The sequence below is a fragment of the Medicago sativa genome, chromosome 4 (genome assembly GCF_051527215.1).
Source record: "Medicago sativa cultivar Bolivia chromosome 4, Bolivia_mono, whole genome shotgun sequence".
Lineage (NCBI taxonomy): Eukaryota > Viridiplantae > Streptophyta > Magnoliopsida > Fabales > Fabaceae > Medicago > Medicago sativa.
The window spans coordinates 63184502-63197143 of NC_140752.1; the positions used below are offsets into that span (position 1 = coordinate 63184502).

The following is a 12642-nucleotide window of genomic DNA, read 5'->3' on the forward strand; positions in this document are numbered from 1 at the left end:
ATTGATTAACCATTTACCATTGCTCGACCATTCTTCTACTTGATCCAGTCACATTTGACCTAATTGAATCACCGATGAACATTAGTGAGTCATTCTTCTACTTAATCCAGTCACATCTGACCAAATTGATTAACCATTTACCATTGCTCGACCATTCTTCTACTTGATCCAGTCACATTTGACCTAATTGAATCACCGATGAACATTAGTGAGTCATTTTTCTACTTAATCCAGTCATATCTGACCAAATTGATTAACCATTTACCATTGCTCAACCATTCTTCTACTTGATCCAATCACATTTGACCTAATTGAATCACCGATGAACATTAGTGAGTCATTCTTCTACTTAATCCAGTCACATCTGACCTAATTAATTAATCAATTAACATTGCTCAACCATTAATATATTTAACACAGTCACATTTGATGGAACTTGTAACACCCATACCAGACGTATCTAGAAAGTCTAGCACGTGCGTTAATATTAGTACTGGATACATTAAAATATACAACAATTAAAACTTCGAATGAATAATAATTACATCAAGTTACGTTCGTATAAATAATAATACAACATAACTCATCCATACATAAAAATACATCCTTGATGTCCATAACGCCCTGCAGCTTTACGAACGAACCCTTGAAGTAATATCCATCCGGCTCCGAACATGCATAAACATCTTGCTTATCTGAAACAAATAAGGATTGGGATGAGACATAATGTCTCAGTGAGTTCCCCTAAATCCTAGGCTATAGGCAACCTCAAGGGGAAACCTACGGTCACCACGTGTCTGCATTACAACCTGACGGTTGATTATATGTGTGTGGGGACTTGCATGCTTAGACGGTAGTGCATACTAAAGCCGTCATAATCATATCTTAACTTGCTATAGGTTTCTCATCTACACATGTCATGGCGGTTGAGGGAACCTAAACCGCATTGCCAAGCATACGCTTTACGTAACATGGCCTAAACATAAATAACATAGCATATTCATGACATGATTCTAAATCGGACGATTAGGGAAACCTAAGGTCGTCACGACATATCTTTCTTTACTTGTCCTATACATATCTAGCTCGTGTATAATAGCATATCATGCTCTTGTTCTTGTTCTTAAACATAATCATATATGGGCTCGATCATGAGCATAAACATAACATAATCATAATCATAATAGACATAATCGTGTCTAAGTTCATTAATTGGTTAGCGTTGAACAAACAGTTATTATCTTGATTCATTTTTACGGATAGTCCCGGGTGGAGTAACCCCGAGATCAATCCCATACATGACCGATGTACGTACATCGGACTCCCTCGGTGTCGTGCGGGTCCCTTGCGGCTTAAACTGTTCCCCTTAGGTCGAGAACCTCCCGTATCCCACTGGCGTGGATAACAAGAGACACGAGCACCTACGTTTTGTTACTCAGTGACATGCGGGTCCCTTGCGGCTTAAATCGTTCTCATTACGAGAACCCCTTGTATCCCCCTGATGTGGATATCAAGAGACATGTCACCTACACATATTAAATCATGGTCTTGTCGTGCATATAAGTTAAACATATACATATTCGCATATTTACCTCGGAACCTTAATCGATCTGATTGGCGGTAACTTATACTTATTCATACTTAACATAGTGGAGGGGTCTAACCTATCAATCCACAACTTACATATTTGCTAAGCCATTCTAGCTCATGTGCGAAGAGATTACACTTCGCGTCTTATCATTCTAGGGATTCTTGCTATTTTCTAGTTCTCGACTAGCTAAGCCGAGGCTCTACATACATTCCCTTTCTTAGTTCATTGCTACCCCATCATGCTTAAACTCTCTTGAGCTATCCTTGTGATACATGCTAAGATTGCCACGATTAATGATGCAAGGATCAATTGACGATGTGTGCAAATTTTCATTAATTTCTAAGGACCGAAAATGCCATAAACCCAAGTTTCAAGCCGTTTATAAATTCTATGATTTGATAAAGCCAAACATGTTCCAGTGGAAAGATGAGTGAAAACAGTGAAAGAACACTTCGAAACGATCGCTACGGACCCCCACACGACTGCCCCCAAGCACCCGAACGCAGAACAACGCGGAGGTTGTCCTGTCTGGGGCGCCTGGCGCCAGGAGTGGGGCGCCTAGCGCTGGCTCCCTGTGTGTGGGCGCCTAGCGCCCTTGTACAGGCGCAGCGCTGCGAACTTTTGCGTTTTCGGTGCTTTCGGTTACGGGTTTTCGCCATTTTCGACCCAAAACTCGTCCAATTTGACCCTGTAATGCACCAAACTCATCCAACAACTTGTATAGACTTATTTAAACATATATCATGACAATTTTAACATATATCTAACAAGAATTACTTTGGGGTTACTTAAGTTTCATAAAAACAAAACTAACATAAAACATGATTTTCTTCACAAGATTATCAAACCCAAAGGTAGGTAATCTATCTATGGAACTCACCTAGCTTGTTTCTTGTGTTTGTTTCAAGCTTCAAGCTTCTCAAGGTTCAAACCCTAACTTTGATTCCAAGCTTCTACTCATTCCCTTTTGTTGTTTCTTGCTCTAGAAGTTGCCATGACCTTTGCTTGATCTCCAATTCCATGAAATTGGAAGCTTTGATGGTAGAAGATTGAGGGAAAGGGCCGATCCAAAGAGGGGGAAATGATAGAACTCTTTCTCTCAACCCTAGAGAGAGAAAGATTATGTGAAATGAGATATTTTTGGGCCAATCCCACTTAAATATCTCTTTCGCGTGAAATTACCAACATGCCCTTGACTTAAGCGTGTTAAATCCAACACTGATACTTAACTCGTAATAGGCTGGTATTACATCATAAATATTTTCCATACTTACTTTCCTTGAATTTAATCCTCTGCTACATTTGTCTAATAAAATTTTCCTTTAGCTGATGAGCGGGATGTTACATTCTACCCCCCTAAAAAAAATTTCGTCCTCGAAATTTAGAGATCGACTACCATTCATCACGACAAAATCTTACCATCTATGGTCTGAGCCAAACATTTTCCATTCATACATATCCAAAAGTTTCGTCGTATCATGTCCTCATCTTGTTTCCTAATCCACATGTTACTGAACTTAGCCTTCTTGGTCTTAGTATCACTCAAACTTAGAGTTTTCTTAGCATATTATGATTCAGCACTTACCTTGCTACACATAAACTTATTGTCTCAAACTCGGATCTTACCCGCTTAACATAACCATTCCTAATGGTATCTTGTCATAAACATGAACACTCAGGATTTGCCTTTTAACTGGAATCCTACCAGAAACCAGGTTTGCCCTGCAGTGCTTACTTGTAACTTTAAAACATCTTTTCATGCATCAGTTTACTTATTGTACCTTGAGACATTTGCCTCACTCCGACATTACTTATCTTGACGATTCTACGAATCTCTTGTCTCTTTTCAGAGTCTTAAGAAATCTTTCGCTCCCATTACCATTCTTATTGCACCCAAATTCATGGTGACTCATATAACTTGTCGTAGAGTGGTGAAATTAGTTACGCCTATACATATAACATTCATCAACCCATCTTGTAAATTACATGCTCTGAAAACTTCCGACTTAAACCTCTTGCATTTGGAGTACTCTTAACATATACTTATGCATCTCATAAGACTTTTCGAAAAACTGTTGTTTACTTCATCAAATCCTACCTTACATGGTGTCCTACATACTCTCAAGTGTCGCATCTTGTTAGATAATAACGATACTTGTTATTACATCTTGATTAAGAAAATTTTCTAAACTTTGGTATTTGGGTCCTTGGAACGAATAATTGTATAACTTAAAAGAAAACATTATGAAACCATGTTTTTAAAATAATCATCGTTCCCAAGTCCCTTACTACCCGTTTTAACTTTAAAAGTTATAAATCATAGTTCGGAATCTTCTTAGCAAGTATCGTGATCATTTAACAAGTTTGACATAAGAGAGTATGCACTTAATCGTGCATAACTCATGATTTATATCTCCATCCAGAATGAAACTCTTGAACTTTAAAGTAACTTCTTTCTTATTCTTTCTTGACTTACATACATATCTGGGAGTCCCGCATAATTGCATAACATAATTCATATAGGATCCTTGACCCTCGTAACATTATCCCATTTCCTCGTTCTAAGAACAATAAACTTGAATCTTCAAAACATCATATCCGGTTCCACACTTACTAATTCAATCATTACTCTGAGTCACAAAAGGAACCTTCAACTCTTACATACATCTTCCTTATCATAGTACATATTCTTCATTCGTTGCATCTCTAGCCTTTTCTATCTTACTTAGATGGAGACATATCCACATACCTCTACCCTTTCCATGACTGATTATATAATTCTCCTTTCTACTTACATTTCGAGAACTTCTCGCTTGTCCCATACTGCTTCTAACGAAGACTCTTACTATCTCATTCCATGTTCCATGATTACTGTTAACAACTAAGCCAATTAACTTTCATTGCGCCACTCTGATTCCCACCAGTTGGCCTTAACCAATACTATAATCCATTAAGATGACTGAAACTTCACATTCTTTTTCCCATATGAGCATCATCTTCTTGAACTCTTATCAAGACCTATCATGTGGCAACCAATGCCAAAATCTTACACCTTTCATTACCTTATAAGGTCGAATCTCACGGTAGACTTGTCACATTACCATAATACTTTACTTGAGGATAGACCTTACTTTCTCACTAGTTGAGTTTACCTTATGACATATACTTATCGTACTTTAAACTTGTCTCCGAGAAATTTCGAATTTCCCATAGGAGACTCATCATAAATTCATACATAAACTTTTCTTGATCATACTTCATTGTATTCTCACGTACTATGTTTTGCGTAATCAAACGAATGCTTGCTCGTTAATTCCTTTCTTTAAGAAAACATTATAATTTAACATACGGGTCATTGGCGTTGACGATTTCTCTTTAAAAAAAACATAATAAGTTTGGCCTCAGTCGTTGCTCTAAAATCACGGAATAAGTTGACAACACAACTGCGTCATCCAACTTTACTTCCGGTAAGTTTAGCCCACTCTACGTGAGTAATAACAACCGGTACCAACAAAATTCCATTTTTAAAATTTATAAACATCATCTCCAATCACCCATATGCGTCTACCTTTCTAAAATCTTGTAAACTTTTGAATTCAACATCTTAACGGGCTTTAGCAATTCAATTAAGCAAAACATAGATCCGGGGGTACTCATAACTTTATAAAACCTGAAAATCTTGTGACTTCGCATAACTCTCTACCACTTTACTTTCCATCTCATGCCTTTGCATCCACTTAATCCGTTCCATAAGTCAAACCTTAAAACTCTTGACCCAAGTTCTTCGCCAGCTCTTGCCACGTTAACTTCTAATGTTACCTTGAACCGGATTGATTCCGTTAATAGTTGTCCATGCATTTTCTTCCTTAGAAATCATAGGATGTGATGTGCATTCGATACTTGATGTTATAGAGAGTGTTGGTTACCTAAAAGATTGTAAAAAAACAACCCCCAATAGCTACTAAGGCCCTAGAGACGAAATGACAGTTTTTGGAAAAACTAAAAAAAATTTCGCCCCAATTTCGCTATTAGCGAAATCCTCTGGAGTAATTTCGCTATTAGCGAAATTTTCGCTATTGGCGTATTTTCTAAAAATTAGTTTTCAAGAAAACATACTTCACATAAAAATCTCATTTTCTCAAGTAATCTGATGCACATCATTCATTCTGGTCATCATAAAAAAAAAAAAAAATTCATAACTGTTGCACGACAAGCATTAACACCAATCAATTCAATTCACGGCACATTAGAAACCATTGTCTTGTTCATCATATCACTTGACATAAAAATTCCACATAAGACTTCAACTTCATCCAACATACATGTGCTCAACTTCATTCACTATTAGAACCTTATTCTCGCTGAACATATAAATCTTGATCTTCCGTTCTCATATCTCAATTCCTGAGAGCTTACTAAATCCATCAATATGTGTCGACTTCTCCTTAACTTTTAATCTTGTACTTACATTCCAGAATATATTTCCTTTGCATGCAATAATTCCGTTCCAACAACAACTCTTACCGCATCTTCATACCATACTTATATATTCCAAATTCTTCACCTACGGGTAGAAGAATTATCATTAACATCTTACCCAACGCTGTTGGAACATTCCTTCTTAACATACCTTACATTCCTGGAGGATTCACACTTCTACTTGATTAGTTCAGCGGCCACCTTTTGGCACGATCAAACTACTTCATCACATACTTCGTTCCTCCTGGGTCCTATTCAGCTCTCAGGCATCCGTTCTAATCGTCGAATGTTAAATTGAGTTGATCAGGCTCAACTAACAACAACAATTAGAACTTTTACCTGGAACCCAATGGTCCCACTACCTTAGTTGTAATTTAATGACCCAAGGCACGGTCTGAATCGACCTGCTCTGATACCAATTGTAACACCCATACCAGACGTATCTAGAAAGTCTAGCACGTGCGTTAATATTAGTACTGGATACATTAAAATATACAACAATTAAAACTTCGAATGAATAATAATTACATCAAGTTACGTTCGTATAAATAATAATACAACACAACTCATCCATACATAAAAATACATCCTTGATGTCCATAACGCCCTGCAGCTTTACGAACGAACCCTTGAAGTAATATCCATCCGGCTCCGAACATGCATAAACATCTTGCTTATCTGAAACAAATAAGGATTGGGATGAGACATAATGTCTCAGTGAGTTCCCCTAAATCCTAGGCTATAGGCAACCTCAAGGGGAAACCTACGGTCACCACGTGTCTACATTACAACCTGACGGTTGATTATATGTGTGTGGGGACTTGCATGCTTAGACGATAGTGCATACTAGAGCCGTCATAATCATATCTTAACTTGCTATAGGTTTCTCATCTACACATGTCATGGCGGTTGAGGGAACCTAAACCGCATTGCCAAGCATACGCTTTACGTAACATGGCCTAAACATAAATAACATAGCATATTCATGACATGATTCTAAACCGGACGATTAGGGAAACCTAAGGTCGTCACGACATATCTTTCTTTACTTGTCCTATACATATCTAGCTCGTGTATAATAGCATATCATGCTCTTGTTCTTGTTCTTAAACATAATCATACATGGGCTCGATCATGAGCATAAACATAACATAATCATAATCATAATAGACATAATCGTGTCTAAGTTCATTAATTGGTTAGCGTTGAACAAACAGTTATTATCTTGATTCATTTTTACGGATAGTCCCGGGTGGAGTAACCCCGAGATCAATCCCATACATGACCGATGTACGTACATCGGACTCCCTCGGTGTCGTGCGGGTCCCTTGCGGCTTAAACCGTTCCCCTTAGGTCGAGAACCTCCCGTATCCCACTGGCGTGGATAACAAGAGACACGAGCACCTACGTTTTGTTACTCAGTGACATGCGGGTCCCTTGCGGCTTAAATCGTTCTCATTACGAGAACCCCTTGTATCCCACTGATGTGGATATCAAGAGACATGTCACCTACACATATTAAATCATGGTCTTGTCGTGCATATAAGTTAAACATATACATATTCGCCTATTTACCTCGGAACCTTAATCGATCTGATTGGCGGTAACTTATACTTATTCATACTTAACATAGTGGAGGGGTCTAACCTATCAATCCACAACTTACATATTTGCTAAGCCATTCTAGCTCATGTGCGAAGAGATTACACTTCGCGTCTTATCATTCTAGGGATTCTTGCTATTTTCTAGTTCTCGACTAGCTAAGCCGAGGCTCTACATACATTCCCTTTCTTAGTTCATTGCTACCCCATCATGCTTAAACTCTCTTGAGCTATCCTTGTGATACATGCTAAGATTGCCACGATTAATGATGCAAGGATCAATTGACGATGTGTGCAAATTTTCATTAATTTCTAAGGACCGAAAATGCCATAAACCCAAGTTTCAAGCCGTTTATAAATTCTATGATTTGATAAAGCCAAACATGTTCCAGTGGAAAGATGAGTGAAAACAGTGAAAGAACACTTCGAAACGATCGCTACGGACCCCCACACGACTGCCCCCAAGCACCCGAACGCAGAACAACGCGGAGGTTGTCCTGTCTGGGGCGCCTGGCGCCAGGAGTGGGGCGCCTAGCGCTGGCTCCCTGTGTGTGGGCGCCTAGCGCCCTTGTACAGGCGCAGCGCTGCAACTTTTGCGTTTTCGGTGCTTTCGGTTACGGGTTTTCGCCATTTTCGACCCAAAACTCGTCCAATTTGACCCTGTAATGCACCAAACTCATCCAACAACTTGTATAGACTTATTTAAACATATATCATGACAATTTTAACATATATCTAACAAGAATTACTTTGGGGTTACTTAAGTTTCATAAAAACAAAACTAACATAAAACATGATTTTCTTCACAAGATTATCAAACCCAAAGGTAGGTAATCTATCTATGGAACTCACCTAGCTTGTTTCTTGTGTTTGTTTCAAGCTTCAAGCTTCTCAAGGTTCAAACCCTAACTTTGATTCCAAGCTTCTACTCATTCCCTTTTGTTGTTTCTTGCTCTAGAAGTTGCCATGACCCTTGCTTGATCTCCAATTCCATGAAATTGGAAGCTTTGATGGTAGAAGATTGAGGGAAAGGGCCGATCCAAAGAGGGGGAAATGATAGAACTCTTTCTCTCAACCCTAGAGAGAGAAAGATTATGTGAAATGAGATATTTTTGGGCCAATCCCACTTAAATATCTCTTTCGCGTGAAATTACCAACATGCCCTTGACTTAAGCGTGTTAAATCCAGCACTGATACTTAACTCGTAATAGGCTGGTATTACATCATAAATATTTTCCATACTTACTTTCCTTGAATTTAATCCTCTGCTACATTTGTCTAATAAAATTTTCCTTTAGCTGATGAGCGGGATGTTACAGAACTGATTCAGCAATGAACATTACACAACCATTATTCTACTTACTCCAGTCACATTTGACCTAATTGATTCATTAATTAACATTGATATGTCATTCGTAGACTTAACCCAGTCACATTTGATCCGCACAAAAAATTAATTATATTATTCTTTACCAAATTATTATTTAATAACCGCATAAAAGAAAACAAAAAATAATTATTCTTTACACATATATTTTTCATTGAAGAATCATTTTTTTTGAAAGATTTTCATTGAAGAATCAAGTTATTTCAATAAAAAAAAATTGATTGAAAAATTTAATCCTAAACCTTTACGAAATGTCGTTAAATCTTATTAAAAAAAACTATATATAAATCATAGAAATTTTTATTTTTACAAAATATAAAATAAATTAAATGGTTTTTAACTTAACTAAAGCAATTAATTATTATCTTGAAAACAAAAATTAAAATAACTATTGAAATTTTTATTAAATATATTTTTCCATGCAAATTAAGCTGCAACCGAAACATATAGGGTGTAACCAAATCAAACTAGGCCTTAAATAGTTTAACTATGTAAAATAACATAGCTACAGATTTGGCAGAAGAACATGCATGGTGCAGACTAGCCACTGTTACCGCATCGAGATTCTGCAATTTTTTTTCTGTTCATTCTGATAGTTTACTTACACAAGGACTGCAGTCGACATTCTTTATCTGGTCATTAGCAAGACCCACTGTACACTACACACTTCAGACTGCACTATACATCCTTTTATACGGATTAGGGTTAGACTGCACACTTTTGAATTGACAGAACAATACACACAGACAAACAGCGCTGGTGTTACATTGATAAAGTTTGTTTCTATAATTTTATTTAATAAATTTCATAAATCCCTCAATATTTTTTTTTTTATAAATTTCATAAAAAACTTAAAGAAAACCGAAAAATGAGATAAATATATATAAGAAAATTAATATGCCATAAATAATAATGTTAAAAAATTATGTAATTTTTTTTTAACTGATAATCTATATTATAAATGGTTGTATAGATTTGAAGCAACATAAAACCCATTTGAGTAATTATATGTCTAAAAGCAACTCTAATCTAAACCATCCAAACACAAATTACTTTTTTACAGTTTTCTTTAATATCATTATTTAAATACCATATTCCGTGATTCAAATTAAAATTTAGTTTAATTAATCAATCAATTAAATAGAATAAAATAAAAAACACTAAAAACAAAAGTAGATTAATATAGTAAAAAAAAAACATAGTTTCCGTAAAAACTAAAAATACATAAGAAAGGGATAACAAAATTCATTCTAGCTTCCTTCTAGCCAAACACGTGAGCCCTTGGTAGGTTTATGTAGACGGTTGCAGGTTCTTTTATCTTCGTTTCAACCAAGACATAGATAGCAAATCCACTTCTACAGGGCCACCACAATATCTTACCATATCTAGTTAGGTATATGGGAGAAAATCGGTCTCACATCAAGGTGGTGGCAGAAAGAAGTTGTAGACCACTGTTTCCAACTTTCCATAGCTTGTACTGATTTGAGACATGCTAGATCTTTTTGAACTTACAATCCCAACTCAAGCATCGCAAATTGAAGAAATAGTAATGTCATCTGTGAATATTTTTTTTTTGGGCTAAAATATGGTATTGGTCCCTGCAAAATAGGTCAGTTTTGGTTTTAGCCCCTGCAAAAATATGCTAGTTTTGGTTTTAGTCTTTGCAATTTTTTTTTATAGTTTTTGGTCCCTGCAAAAAATTTTGTTTTTGGAAATAGTCCCTGACCCCAATTATGTGATGATTTGTCACTTTTGTGCATATGTGGCATATGTGCTTACTTAATAAAAAGAATATTAGTCCGTATAAAAATAAATCAGACTTTTTAGTCCCTACAAAATTTTTCGTTGCTGTTTTTAGTCCCTGTTAAATTAAAAATTGTTTAATTATGCTTAAAATTTTAAATTTTTCAATGATTTTTTGCATACTTGTTTAAAACATTATAAAATGTTCCGCCACAATAAGTTAGCTCAAAATTATATTTTTAGGTCCAAATTTTCATTACTTTTTTCTTGAATCTTGGACGTTTTAAAAAAAATTATATTTAATTCATTACATGTTAAAAGATTCTAATTTTTTATAAAAGAGATTATTATAATGTTCTTAACATGTCTGTTAAAAATCATTTAAAAATATATAAGTTTAAGTATAATTAAATAAATTTTAATTTAATAGGGACCAACACATACTTTTAGTCCATGTAAAATTAAAATTTGCTTAATTGTGCTTAAATTTTAAACTTTTAAACATATTTTGTATATACTTCTTTAGAACATCATACAAAAATTTAGAAGAGTGTCCCCACATAATGCATTGGCATTGCCCGATTTTTTAAAAACACAGAACTCCAACATATAAACTTATTAACATTATTATCCCAATAAACACACAACTTCCCACAATGACTAAATATAAAATGTATATTTAACTTCTACTTTTACTATTAATTTAATCAAATATTAGATGGTCATGAGTCATTTACAACTTGTCTCCCTTATCCATTTATTTTGCAAAATAGAAGACAAAATAAAGCTTTACTGTACTTTGGTTGGTGGTGGTGTTGTGTCTCATTCGTGCCTCACTCAAGTCCTTTCCCTTTTCATCGCTTTAACAATGGTTGTATCCCCCAACAACAACACGTGAGTTCCATGGTTTTTTTACACTTTTCTGATCAATTCCTTACAGTAGTACTTCTAAGATTTGTTTGTATATAGCATGCATGCATGTGACCTAAGTTGAATAATGTTTTATGAAAAAATTCTTTAGTTGTATAACGTTCCATTGAAAATTCCCCTTTTATATTTTTCATTAAAATTTTCATATTATAGCAAAATAATATAGCATATTGTTAATATGTTTTTTTTTAAATAGGAACAACGGTTGTGGAAACAACAACGAATGGGAAAGAACGTTTGAGACCATTATTGATCCGGACAATGTAATGCATTAGTTTATACCTTTTTTTTGCTGAATCTATATCCATATGTACCTTTGTAATAAACTTGGGTTTCTTACAAGTTACGTTTCCTTATTTTTAAACAGGATGATATTCAAATCCCTCTTCAGTTTGTTTCAAGGTGGAAGAGTGAGGTGGGAGTACATACTTATGGATGATTAAAAGATCCGACTGGAAATTATGTAAGGATTGATACTAAAATTATCTTTTCCAACAATATTATATCCGGAGGGAAAATGATATCTTTACGTTGCGGATTCAATGCTCCCCAAAGAGTTATCCTTTGTTATCAAGTTGAGGAAAATCAATTCAACATGAGGATTGTTGATGAACATGGAGAAGATATTCCATATTATGAAACCCATTACCCAACCAACCATCACGCAATGAAGGTTGCTGATCCAAACTATGTCCCTCCGATTGAATTCTTATCTCTTGTGGAGCCTGAAGAATATATATGGTCCTTCATTGTTACCCAATATATTGTTGATGGCGGAAGTGAGATGGTAATTTTTGTGCTCATCAAGATAATAATTTAATTTTATTGCTTATCATATGATTACTTACTTATTTTAATTCATATGGTGGTGACCTAGATTTAATTGTTTAATTTACCCATTCTGAATCGTA

General features: G+C 35.5%; 2 long non-coding RNA genes across 2 annotated transcripts; both read right to left on the minus strand.

Moving 5' to 3' along the window:
- Positions 1-393: 393 nt before the first annotated feature.
- Positions 394-2721, minus strand: LOC146930578 (uncharacterized). Its single transcript, XR_015006422.1, has 2 exons — positions 2472-2721; positions 394-695 (listed from the first exon to the last, which is right to left on the minus strand). It is a non-coding gene; the product is annotated as an uncharacterized LOC146930578 (long non-coding RNA).
- Positions 2722-6563: 3842 nt separating this feature from the next.
- On the minus strand, positions 6564-8773 carry LOC146930579 (uncharacterized). Its single transcript, XR_015006423.1, has 2 exons — positions 8524-8773; positions 6564-6748 (listed from the first exon to the last, which is right to left on the minus strand). It is a non-coding gene; the product is annotated as an uncharacterized LOC146930579 (long non-coding RNA).
- Between the last annotated feature and the right edge of the window lie 3869 nt (positions 8774-12642).